Genomic DNA, 13,509 nt, shown 5'->3' with positions numbered 1-13,509 from the left:
GGGGCCCCCGCAAACGGGGCACTCGTGTTTATACTTACATCCCTTCCTGGCGCACGAGCCTTGGGAGGTGAACTCCCAGCAAAGCAGCCATGGCTGAACCGACTGCCCCGCGGCGGCGCGGGCACCAGTAAAGGATGTAGCCGAGGTCTTCTGAACCAGGTGGCCGCTATCAGAACGTTCCCCAGCGTTTGGTTTTGCCGGGGCCATAAGTTGCAGCCAAAGCTGCTGGTTAATCTGGTTCCATTGAAGACAAGGATTGACCGCTGCCCGCATACGAAACTGTTCGTCGTACTGGAGCCAAGCGCCCCCTGCGAAATCATTATATGCCCGGTATATAATGTCGCAGTACTGGAACAGTGGTGCAGCTCTCCATGGTTGGGCCCCGGCAATAACACCCGCATAAATGAGGAAACCGGGCAACCAATTAGCCCAGGTTCTATCCACCTTACGGCGCTTGAGCCGCTCCTTGTCCTTTTCGTCAAGCTCATCTTTAGATTTTTTCTCAAGTTCCCTATACAGTAGGCTAAATACATCCATGTATTCGCCTTTTAGGATTTTCTCACGAGTAGCGGCAGTGAGGTGATCACCCAAGGGCATAGCAGGGTCCCCAAATGGCACAGCGTGAAATTCCAATGAGCTGTAAGGGACTGGTGGATGGGATGGGAACCCCCAGAAACCAGCCTGCTGCCCCGCCCACGACAAAGGCGCAGCAGAGGACTGCTGCCATCCCCAGGGCAAAACACTCCCAGCCGGCCCCTGGCCCACTGTCCCCAAGCCGGCCCCAAGAACACTGGTACCGGGAACTACACCCCAAGGTGCCCAGGAACCTCCAGGAACCGGCACCGAGGAAGAAGTACCGGCCTGAGCGAGGGAACTCTGCATAGTCTGCTGCCCCAGGAGAGGCGATGGACCCGAATAATTAGGACCGAACATTTGTGGGCCACCCACCTGCTTGGGCCCCAATGCTAGACCGGGCCCCCATGGGCCCCATGGCCAAGCCGCTCCCTGATGTGTATCTGGTGGCTTACCATCACTGCCCGGCGACACCACCGCGACGGCCTCGGGTTCCTCTCACGGCTCGTCCTCGGGGGGGGGGGGGTCCAGGGTTCACCGCAGCATTGCTGGCCTCAGCACCCTGTAACAAAGACAATCTGGCAAGCACCTCCTTTTGAAAAGACATGGTAGCAGCCCTACCAGAGCCCAACAAGCCAGTCACCCTCCGAGAAGGACCAGGCAAACCCATAGACTCTTCTAAGGCGGCCAATTGATCAATAATGGCCTGTCTGGTCCGGGCCTCCTCCGTCTCTTCAGGCGGGGGCAGCTCTGGGTGGGGACGTCTTGGAGGGCGCTTGGCGGGCTGCTTGCCCTTCTTATTACCTTGTCCCTTCTTAGGCCCCATTGTTGTTTTGGTGTAGTTTTTTTTTCTTTTTTTTTTGTAAAGCCCCCACCCTAAAAACTTAATTAGGTGGGTAGCTGGGAGCCTCTCACTTCTCCCCTTTATGTATATATATATTAGGTGGGTGGCTGAGCGCCTCTCTCTTCTTCCCCTTTATATATATATATGTATTTTGAACAGAAGGAAGGGGGTGTGAGGGGGTGCACCCAATTCACCCCAAAACAATAGGCAAAAGGAAGGGCCTACCTAACTGGAAAAAAGGCCCCCCCCAGCCCACCAGAGCAGCCCTGGATTAAACACTCCTGCCTGCCCAGATACAGGCTTGCCAGACCAAACACCAAGAAAGGGAGGGAGGGAAGGGGGGGGAGTGATGGCTTAAAAACTCCCAAAGGGCCCGCTGGCCCAACGCCAAAAACCCCCAGCGGCCTGACTGGGCCAACTGGGGAGCCACCTGCCAACCGCCCGCCCCCAGACACCCCCTAGCCTCCTGAACAAAAGTAGGGGGGGAGCGCCAAAGCCTCACGGCCGCCGGACCGCCGCACGCCGCGCCGCCTGATGAGCGGCCCGCTCAGCAGCTGGGCCGCCGAAGAACGCTCCAACGGGGGGGAGGGGCGCCGAAAGCCTCGCGGCCCCCGGATAGCCCCACGCCGCGCTGCCAGGCACGCCGCCCGAACGGCAGCGGAGCCCGCTCCCAGCGCCCCGACCAGGCGTCGGAGGACTCGGGCAGAAACGAGGCACCCCCAACGACGCGCGGCAAAGCCGCTCTTCAGGAGCCTCCCAGGCTCTAAACCGGGCCTCGCTCCCAGTCGGCCGACAGCGCAACACTGCTGCGCCTGGCCGACAACGAAATGGAACTGCGTATTTGGGGCGGGAGCGGCCTTATAAGGCCGCTCCTAGCCCCCACCCTTGGAAGGAACCATTGCCTCTCATCCGCGCGGGGAGGCAATGGACGGCCCCCAGCCTCAGCGGTCCATGGACCGCCCGGCTGGGAAAGGGCCGAATAATGTTTTATGTCAGCTATATTGCATCCAGATAGACACCTACATCATTGTCAAATATCACACATTGACACCAAGTCCAGTCTTAAAAGTCAAAGAAGTGTCATATATTTAACAAGCATTTGAATTGAATCATCAATGAAATTTTAATATGAAAATTCATAAAGGAAAATTAAGAGGAGAAATTTTGGCCAACCAATAGGCTCTAAGCTCTACTTGTCAGCATAACAGTTGGAAAACAGTCATGCAACTCAGTGCTTAGTTCGTTTACTTCTACTGCTGTGATTTCATATTTATTTAGTGCCAATTAGTGTACAAAACACTGAAGTGCCAAAAGAAAAAGCAAGAGGGAGCCTCACAATAAGCCACAAATTACTTAATATAATTGAATGCATATTATTACAGATTGAAGTCCATAACAGAAGTCCAAAAAGTCCCCACATTGTAGTGTATTCTCCGCAATATACTGCTATTATCAAGATTATTATTTATTTAGTTCTAGGGATACGTATGGCATATTTTGTTAGGGATTTCTCATTTCTTTATCTCAAACAGTGTGATGGATCACTGGATCAAATAATCATTGAGAGGCATTTAACATGAAAGCAAAAACATATTTATTACTACAGGGAAAGGGTACTGGGAGGTGAAAATAACAAACACTATAGAGCTACATCCTCATACTAGAAGATCATGTGGAAGACCACCTCCTCCTTCTTCTTGAACTCTCTGCCTGAACAAAGAAAGTCACCTGACTAACTGACCAAACAGACAAAACAGGTTTTCCCGCTTCTAGACCTTGATTGACAACAGTCAGTATCTTCTTCCCAGGTCATGCAGACAATAGGGAATCAGGCACAGTGTTAACCCTATAATGATTGGAACTTTATAACATTGCAAAGGACATACAAAACAGATACATATTTCCAACACCCCTTCTCAGTAACTAATGTGCAAGTCATTATACATTCAATAGTCATTACTCATTATTCACTGTAACATTCACGTCAGCCAGATTCATCATTTCACATAAACGTCCAAATCTAGCACAAGGTAATGGCTTAGTAAGTATATCAGCTACCATAGCTTCTGTACAACAATATTCTATCTTAATCAGCCCCTTCTGGTGTAGATCTTTCACTAGCTCATATTTAATACCAATAGGTCTACTTCTAGCTGTTCTACTTTCTCCTTTACATATAGCAATACAAGCTTGATTATCTTCAAACATTACAATATGTACAGGTTCTTTTATCTTGAAGTCTTTCAGCAGATGAAAAATCCATTCAAGTTCACTGCAGGCACTGGCTGCTGACACACACTCAGCTTCTGCTGTAGATTGTGTCACTATAGTCTGTTTTCTGCTAGTCCATTTTACAAGTCCATTTCCATAGAAGAACAAGTATCTGCTGGTTGATCTGTAATTGCACAATTCTTCTGCATAGTTGGCATCCATGTATCCAACTAGTCTGGGATTCTCAGAAGGTTCAATAATCAGTCTTAAGTCCATAGATCCCTCAGACACCGTGCTCAGCAGATCTCGGATCAGGGGGATGGGATAAGCGTTGGACATTGAAATCCCATTTATCCCATGAAAATCTGTGCAAAGTCTAAGGCTCCCATCTTTCTTCTTCCGGAAGAGCACCGACGCTGCATGTGGGGCAGTAGCCGGCCTGATGAAGCCTCTTTTGAGGTTCTTGTCTATGAACTTCCTTAGTTCTGCCTTCTCAGCCCACCCCATGGAGTATAGTTTGGCTTTGGGCAGCTCCTGCCCGGGGATTAGTTCAATGGCGCAGCCGGTGCTGGTGGTGGTACCAGTGGCGCCAGCACTGCGGGCGGGACCAGTGGAGCTCTCCCAAAGTCACCCAGCAGTAGCCGATCGATCTGCCTCTGCATCTCTCGCACCATGAAGGTGGCATTCGCTTGTATTTCATCCTGTAGTTCTCTCGCCATGGTAGTCATCTCTCCCCTCACGGTCTTTAGGATGTCCGTCTCTTTAGGGGAACTCCCATCTTCCTCCTCTGACTCAGAATCCACGGGACAGTCGTCATCAGGTATAGGTTCATCCTTGTCCCCCAAGGGATAGTCGTCTCCTCTCTCACTGGGGTTTCCACCACCCTTACCCCCTCGCACTGGCCTAGACAGGATGACCTTGTGGCATCAGGGTTGTGGAGGTACGCGCTGCCCACTTCTTAGGGGTGATGAACAGCTGTTGTATGTGCAACGGGGACCCGCCCCCCCGACTCTCCGAGTCCCAACGATGTGCCAGGGGGAAGTCTGCACCTCGATTCCTTCGAGTGGATCAGTAGGTTCTCTGTTATCTGGTACTCTTTCAGCCATCCGGCTTAAAGTTGCCAGATCAGATGAACTCTTAATAAAGGATCAGTACCAATATGTCAAGCATGAGATTTCAAAATAACCAGTCCTTGGGTTTTGAAACAAAGTTTGGTTTATTGATAATCCATGTGGCTCAGTTGAGCTAGGTATTGGAACTGATACTTAGTAACAACAGAATACAAGCTTTAAAATGGCACATCAAAGGTTCTATAAACAATTCTACATTCACGTGTGAAATTTACACTCTAACTTCCTTATCTCTATTGCGGTTGGCTCATCCTGGGTCCAGGCCTCGCTGGGCCTGGGAATGAGTCCCAGGAGGTCTTATCTTCAAAAAGGACATTCCTGCATTTGTTCGTAAAAGCGAAAGAAGCAATGGAGGGGGTTTGCTACTTTGATGTACCTGAATCTAATTCATGGTTAGTAACAATTCTATGATCTGACAATTATAACAACTAGAACATTCACAATGCTTGACAATATCTCTAGATGATGCCACACTCAGTAGTGTTTTAAGTGTAGCACTATTGATAACTGGTGCAAAAGTCTCTGAATAATCAGTTCCAAATTCTTGTGCATAGCCTTTGGCTACTAGCCTTGCTTTGTACAAGTCTACAGTTCCATCATCTTTGTACTTTATTTTATAGACCTGCTTGCATCCAACAGGTTTTTTCCTGCAGGTAGCTTTGTAAGAGTCCATACATCTTTTTCATAAATGGGTAGTATCTCTTGTTCCATTGCTTGAATCCATTTCTCCTTTTCTTCATTAGGTAGATCACACACTTGTTTCCAGCTCTTGGGTTCCTCTTTAGGTTTCACAGCGTCACAGTATCCATACTTCTGTGCTCCTTTCTAATCATATTAAAATGAGTGGAGGTTCTGTTGCTCCCTGCGGTGCGGTCCCCGTTTCCCCTTCTGGTTCAGTAGAGTCTTCAGAAGGTAGACCTGCCGGTTCACCAGTGGTCACTACAGGTACACCAATCTTTAGAAGTATCATCATTAACCTCAGGATCAGATTCAGGTACACAGGGTGCTCTAGGCAAATTACTGTCATCCACAAACACAACATTACAATGTTTGGTCTTATTCAGCTTTGGATCATAGACTCTGTAGCCTCTTCCCACTGAGGATATCCTACTATGAATCCAATCTTAGTCCTTGCATCAAGTTTCCCTCTATTTTCTCTAGGAACATATGCATAGGCTTTTGCTCCAAACGTTTTGATATGCTTAAATCCTGGCTTCTTGCCAAACCAAGCCTGGAACGGAGTAATTCCTGTTACTTTTGAAGGCATTCTATTGTGAATATACACTGCTGTATTTACAGCTTCAGCCCACGGGCCTTTAGGTAATCCAGAATGCATGAGCATTGCTCTAGTCATTTCCTGTAACACACGATTAAGTCTTTCTGCACTCCCATTCTGCTGTGGAGTGTATGGGACAGTCACTTTGTGTTCAATCCCTTCTGCTTTCAGAAATTTCTTGAACTCATTGTTGCAATATTCACTACCTCCATCTGTCAGCAAGCTTTAAGGTGCACGCCCAAATCTGTTTTTAACCATGGCAACATATTCTTTAAATTTATCATGAGTCTCATCTTTTGATTTGAGCATATAGACAGTTCTATATTTTGTCTTTGCCTCTGTGAATACGGAGAAAAATTTATTTCTCCCAGTCAATGCTTTTATTGGCCCTACAATGTCACTGAATATTGTATCCAAAAACCTTTCATTATGCACACTGCTTTTTCCACTGAAGCAAGGTGCAGTTCCTTTTGCTCTCAGACAAATATCACATCTTTTCTTGGATTTATCACAATGCACAACATCGTCCACAATCCTTTAGCAACTTCTCAACACTCTGCATGCTTCTGTGTGCTAACTTTACATGCCAAGCATAAACACATCTCCTATGATCACACTTTCTGCCTTCAGTCTGGCAAACAGTCCTTTCCACAACTTCAATAGCATCTGACCTTTCACTTAAGTCCATCATATAATGAGCTCCATTTCTTTCATCCAGTTTAAAACTAATTCCAGAATTCTTCTGAATAATTTCACCATCATCTCCTTTATCAAGATATACAGCATAATTATTTCTTATAAGCACTTGGCTTGAAAGTAAATTCTCAGTTGATTCAGGTGCATAAGCTACATTTTTCAGTCTTACTGGCATTAAATCTCCATCAATGGTAAGCAATTTCATTTTTATCTCACCCACTTCACAAACATGAAAGGCACGGGTAGCCAACGGTAGCTCTCCAGATGTTTTTTGCCTACAGCTCCCATCAGCCTCAGCCATTGGCCATGCTGGCTGGGGCTGATGGGAGTTGTAGGCAAAAAAATCTGGAGAGCTACCGTTGGCCACCCCTGTTGTAAGGGTTTCTGATTGGCACCTATCATTTCAGGTCTCTGATTTTCATCCAACTCTGAAAACATGCCCTTATATCGACAAATATGCATAGAAAATCCACTATCAATCAAAAATCTTCCTCTTTCACCAATAAAATTCACATTATTAACATGCATAGTACTTTCTCTGTTCTTTTCTTTGTTCCCACCTGGGCCATGTGGCTTGGAAAATTTCTGCTTTAAAAATTTCTGGCTGCTATTATTTCTATGGCCATGAGATGGCGCCCATGTTCCCTCATTTGAAACGTGCTTTAAAATTGCTATTCCTTTGTTCAGCAGCAGCATCACAATTATTACAATATCTTGCAATATGGCCTTTTTGCCCACATCTATGGCATATTATATCTCTTCTTGACTTATTCCTATACTGTGGTTTCAGGCTTAAAGCAGACATAGAATCAGACAGTTCAGTGTCCTTGTCCCCAGATTTGAAGGCTGCTTCCTCCTTGATAGCATTTAACAGGCCTTCCAGACTCTAATCCTTTTGCAGTCTCAAAATCATCTTAATTGGCTTGTAAATACTGGGTAGAGCTTTCAATATTTTTATTTATTTATTTATTTATTTATTTATTTATTTATTTATTTAGAATGTATATCCCGCCCTTCCCATGGGTGGCTCAGGGCGGCTTCCAACAATAGATCCAGCATAAAATTAAGCAATATTTAAACATATAAGGGAATAAACATTTAAAACAGATAAAACCATAATATTAATAAATATTCGAAATATATATAAAAGAAATCTGGCAAGTTGCATTAAGTTCTCAAGCTAGGTATAGGCTAGCCAGAAGAGAGTCGTCTTACAGGCCCTGCGGAACTGAACAAGGTCCCGCAGGGCCCTCACCTCTTCCGGCAACTGATTCCACCATGTAGTTGAGATTGTCTCTTTCTGCAGTAACCTCCTGTAGTCTGGTTTGCATGCACATAACTTCCTTCAGATGTTTAGTCACATTCTCCCCTTCTTGCACTTGAAAACCAAATATTTTTCCCTTTAAATCATGAATAGTGCTTATTGGGAGTTTTGTTATATTTATCTTTAAGGCATTCATGCATTTCCTTTTCAGTTTTAAGAGTGTGCAATTCAGGAATTTCATATGCCTTAAGAGATTCTAAAATGAGAGATTTGCAAAACCATCTAGCCTTTTAAAATTTGATTTTTCTTGCTCATTCTCAGGGGGATTTTCAGACAAAACTCTTTCAGCTCCATAAATCTCAAGTCATTGCATTAGGAGAGAGAGCCAGAATGAGAAATTATTCTTAGTTAACGTCAGGGTACTAAATCCTATCCCTAGTAGGTTACTCACGGTACCAAAACCAAGATTTGCAGTGGGTTCTGAAGATGTGGAAACAGAAGATCCGTGGCTCCTCTCTCTGGGTTTGACATTTTTCACAGCAATCAGGCAGGGCAGGAGAGAAAAGGCGGCTGAATGTGCGCATGTAGTTGCAGCAAGGCTCTTCCAAGGTCTCCGATGTAATCCACAGAAAAAGGGTTAAAAAGCTCCAAAGATTCTCTTTCTAGCACATCTGAGGCTTTCAGACAAAAGTAGCAGCGTTTCCAGATTGAGACAATCCGAATTCAAAGCTCATTTAAGTCAGAACTCTCTTAATAATGGCAAGAGAAAAAAAAGGCATCGTTTTAAAATTGAGGCTTGTCTGCACAGCATAGCAGCCTTTTGCCTATTGCTTTCTAAATGATCTCTAAGGCGATCCAGATTTAAAAAAATCATTTAGAGTTCAAAAAACAGTCAATGCTATAAGCTACCAGCTTAATGGCAAAAACCAAGAACCATCCGCTCTGCTATCAATTTTGTTAGGGATTTCTGTTTGAAATTCTATTTCTTTATCTCAAACGGTGCAATGGAGCACTGGATCAAATAATCATCGAGAGGCATTTAACATGAAAGCAAAAACATATTTATTACTACAGGGAAAGGGTACTGGGAGGTGAAAATAACAAACACTATAGAGCTACATCTGCATACTAGAAAATCATGTGGAAGACCACTTCCTCCTTCTTCTTGAACTCTCTGCCTGAACAAAGAAAGTCACCTGACTAACTGACCAAACAGACAAAACAGGTGTTCCCGCTTCTAGACCTTGATTGACAGCACTCAGTATCAAATGTTAATAATGTTTTATGTCAGCTATATTTCATCCAGATAGACACCTACATCATTGTCAAATATCACACATTGACACCAAGTCCAGTCTTAAAAGTCAAAGAAGTGTCACATATTTAACAAGCATTTGAATTGAATCATCAATGAAATTTTAGTATGAAAATTCATAAAGGAAAATTAAGAGGAGAAATTTTGGCCAACCAATAGGCTCTAAGCTCTACTTGTCAGCATAACAGTAGGAAAACAGTCATGCAACTCAGTGCTTAGTTCCTTTACTTCTACTGCTGTGATTTCATATTTATTTAGTGCCAATTAGTGTACAAAACATTGAAGTGCCAAAAGAAAAAGCAAGAGGGAGCCTCACAATAAGCCACAAATTACTTAATATAATTGAATGCATATTATTACAGATTGAAGTCCATAACAGAAGTCCAAAAAGTCCCCACATTGTAATGTATTCTCCGCAATATACTGCTATTATCAAGATTATTTATTTAGTTCTAGGGATACGTATAGCGTATTTTGTTAGGGATTTCTGTTTGAAATTTTTGTTTGAAATTCCATTTCTTTATCTCAAACAGTGCGATGAATCACTGGATCAAATAATCATTGAGAGGCATTTAACATGAAAGCAAAAACATATTTATTACTACAGGGAAAGGGTACTGGGAGGTGAAAATAACAAACACTATAGGACTACATCCTCACACTAGAAGATCATTGTTAAGCATTGTATACTCATTTTATATTAAAGAAGCCAGATCTTAGAATTGTTACTTTTATATTATAGAATTCAGATTGTAGAGTTGTTACTAACCCAGAATTAAATGTGAGCTCATCGAAGTAGCAGCCCCCACCTTTCTTCTTTCACTTTTACTAACAGATGCAGGAATGTCCTGAACCCAGGATAAGGAACCCAGTGTGTGAATTTTACACGTGAATGTAGAATTGTTTATAGAACTTTTGATGTGCCATTTTAAAGCAATGCATTCTAGTGCTACTAAGTATCAGTTCCAATCTTCAACTCGAATGAGCAACATGGATTATCAATAAACCTGACTTTGTTTCAAAATCCAAGGACTGGTTATTTTGAAATCTCATGCTTGACAATCATGTGCTTAATGAAAGACCACTTCCTCCTTCTTGAACTCTCTGCCTGAACAAAGAAAGTCACCTGACTAACTGACCAAACAGACAAAACAGGTTTTCCTGCTTCTAGACCTTGATTGACAGCAGTCAGTATCTTCTTCCCAGATCATGCAGACAATAGGGAATCAGGCACAGTGTTAACCCTATAATGACTGGAACTTTAGAACATTGCAAAGGACATACAAAACAGATACATATTTCCAACATATTTCAGAGTAACAAAAAATAGGTCATTACCCAGACAACATTTCTACACTGTGACAGAAAGGAGAAATAAGGAGATAATATGCATATATTTGCATATGCTAATATTTCAATAGACAATGAGGCTTAAGAGGTTAAACCCATTGCATCTGTCAGACATTGGAGAGCATTACTGTGTTATTATGCTAAATGTATTCTGTAACTTGTACCCTGACATGACTAACTCCATCTTTAAACTCTTGTTACTAACTATGAAGCAAAAGACCTTGCATATCAAACAGTCTTAGAAATGTTACTAACCCATGCTGTGAATTCCTCTGCATAACACTAACAAAGCAACAGCCCTTTGAAGATAGCAAGCCTCAAGGAGAGCCAGCAGGGCTCCTCCGTGAGAAAGGGAGCCGCAAGCGATAAGAAGTAGGGAAAGTGTTACTTGTAGCACTAGAGTGTGAGAATGTAGTATTGTTTGAAAATGCTTTGATGTAAGGCCTTAAAACCCATGTATGTTTCAATACTTGCTATCAGTTCCAATAACTGCCTATTCAGAACTTTGAGATATCAAATAAACACCGCTACTTTTGCAACAAATGATGGTCAGTTTACTTTGAGCTCCAACGTCTGACAGCATCATTCTTACAAAGGATGCTTAGAGTAGGAATGCCAAGGAATAAATCAAAACTGTGTTCTGGGAGGCAGGTCCAGGCATAATAGTCCATGAAGGAGAAAGGGCAGCCATTTTATGATTACTAGAGATTTTCTGAAGGTGATGGAATCAGAGGAATGAAGATCATGGCCAGAGATCTACTGAGATATGGCAGTTTAGAGATAAGAAGGGGCAGAGATATGGAGTGTCAATGTCAAGCATGGAAGTTTCAGATAACCAAGTAATTGTTTAATACAAAGTCTTAGTTTATTGATAATCCATTGTTGCTCATGGTAAGGCACCTTGAAAGTGATACAAAGTATTGCAAAGCATAACATTTTAAGGGTTACATCAAGGCATTCCAACGTGATATCGCAAAGACATAACAAGAACGTGTGAATTAGTACAAACTATGCACCAGCCTATCTTTTGTGGTTAAAACTTCCCTGGGTCTCAGGCATTCTTCTTACAGTTGATGGTTACAGTGTGGAACCCTCTCAGTGTGGAACCCTCTCAGTGCCTGCTATCAAAGCCTAACATTCCTACATTTGCTACTCAAAGGTGGGAATGGAAAAGGGAAGATGAGAAGAAAGGAGAGCTACTTAGCTTTGATATGCAATTACGAGGGAAAGCAGTCTACAGGAAAAAGCAAACTTTATTATTTAATACTGAATGTAAAACACATGCTTGACAGTCATGAAAGTAAGAACAGGGAGTTTGTGTTGGATTTTTTTTATTTATGTATTTTTCAGATTTTTATTCCACCCTACCCAGAGCAGGCTCAGGGCAGATTATATCAGAACAAAATTAATTACAATTAATTACATCAATTTTTAAAAAATTAAAACAATAAAATCACAATGTAGCAGCAATTTCAGGATGACCTATTAAGGCCACATTGATGGAATTAATGCTTTAATAGATTGGGAGTTAAAGCAGGAAGGGCAACTGAGATGGACGTCTTCCACCTCACCCAAAGGTCTGGTGGAACAGGTCCATTTTACAGGCCCTTTCAAATGGTAAAAGGTGCCATAGAGCCTTGATCTCCAGTGGGAACTGATTCCATGAGGCTGGAGCCAGGGCAGAGAAAGCATGTTACCAGATTTCATGAGAGCTCTGATTCAGTTAAGGAGTTTCACTTAGTATGCTCAAGAAGAAATTTGTATGACAGACACACATCTGTGTGAATGAGGCCACCTCCTGCTTTATTCCAAATTCACTTTGGGAAAGACAAATATAAAGGAAAAATCTTGCTTGAGGGAATGACACACACACACACACTTCTAAGGGATCTTTAGAAGAAAAGATTGAATCCAAAGTAACTTTTCCATGGCACAAGAATTTCTGTTCATATAATATGCTTTTTCTGTCTCACCCTTCCTAGAGAAGCTTAAAATGTCCCCTGAAATCTTGTTCCTAGATGTCCCTCTCCTCCAAGAACAGGAGGAGGGTGCATTTCAGGTTTCTGGAAAAGGAGGAAGGCAGGAAAATTTCATTCTGTCAGCAGAAATCCTTGCATCTACAGAAACAACTAGTCTGTATCCAACCCAAAGAGATGAAACTTTGAGGCAGGCATGGAAAGTAACACAGAGGCTGGAATTTAGCAGAATAATCAGAGACTTTACTCAGAAAAAACAAGGATACATGTGGATACTCAAAAGTAATGTTCAACTATATTACAGCGCAAGATCCTAAAATGGCTACAGTACTTGTACACAGCCTCAATGTGCTCAACAAAACCCTTATGCAATGTGAACCTCAAAAAATGGAGGGATGGAAAGGGAGAAGAGAAGGGACAGCAAGAAGAGCTGAGGAAAATAGTCTCAATCCTTTTCTGAGTGGTGATGTCATCTAGGGTGGCTTATTAATGTTGAGATACCTGGTGATCTCAGCAGACCTCAGATTTGCACAAAGAGGTTTGAGGTTCCAAAATGGAATATCTAAAGAGAGCAACAGCGTACCAAGAACAGGTTCATGAGAGAACTCAGCCTACTGAGAGAAATAGAAGACCCTTGCCTTATGGAAAAGCTGAATGGCTATAGGAGTCAAAAGTAACACAATGGGGTAAATTTTTTTTACTTCCCCCAGAAGTGCTCAAATACCTGAGAAAAGGGCGCATACAGAGTTACCAAATGGAGGGGAATTCAGACCGAGAGAAAGAAGGTTACCAAGCACTGGAGGAAAGTTGAAAAGATCAAGAGGACCACAACATGGAGATACAAATAAAAGGGGAGTTGTATCAATTGAACAAG

The sequence above is a fragment of the Heteronotia binoei genome, chromosome 1, assembly GCF_032191835.1.
Source record: "Heteronotia binoei isolate CCM8104 ecotype False Entrance Well chromosome 1, APGP_CSIRO_Hbin_v1, whole genome shotgun sequence".
In the NCBI taxonomy this organism is placed as follows: Eukaryota; Metazoa; Chordata; class Lepidosauria; order Squamata; family Gekkonidae; genus Heteronotia; species Heteronotia binoei.
This window is presented reverse-complemented; position numbering follows the sequence as displayed.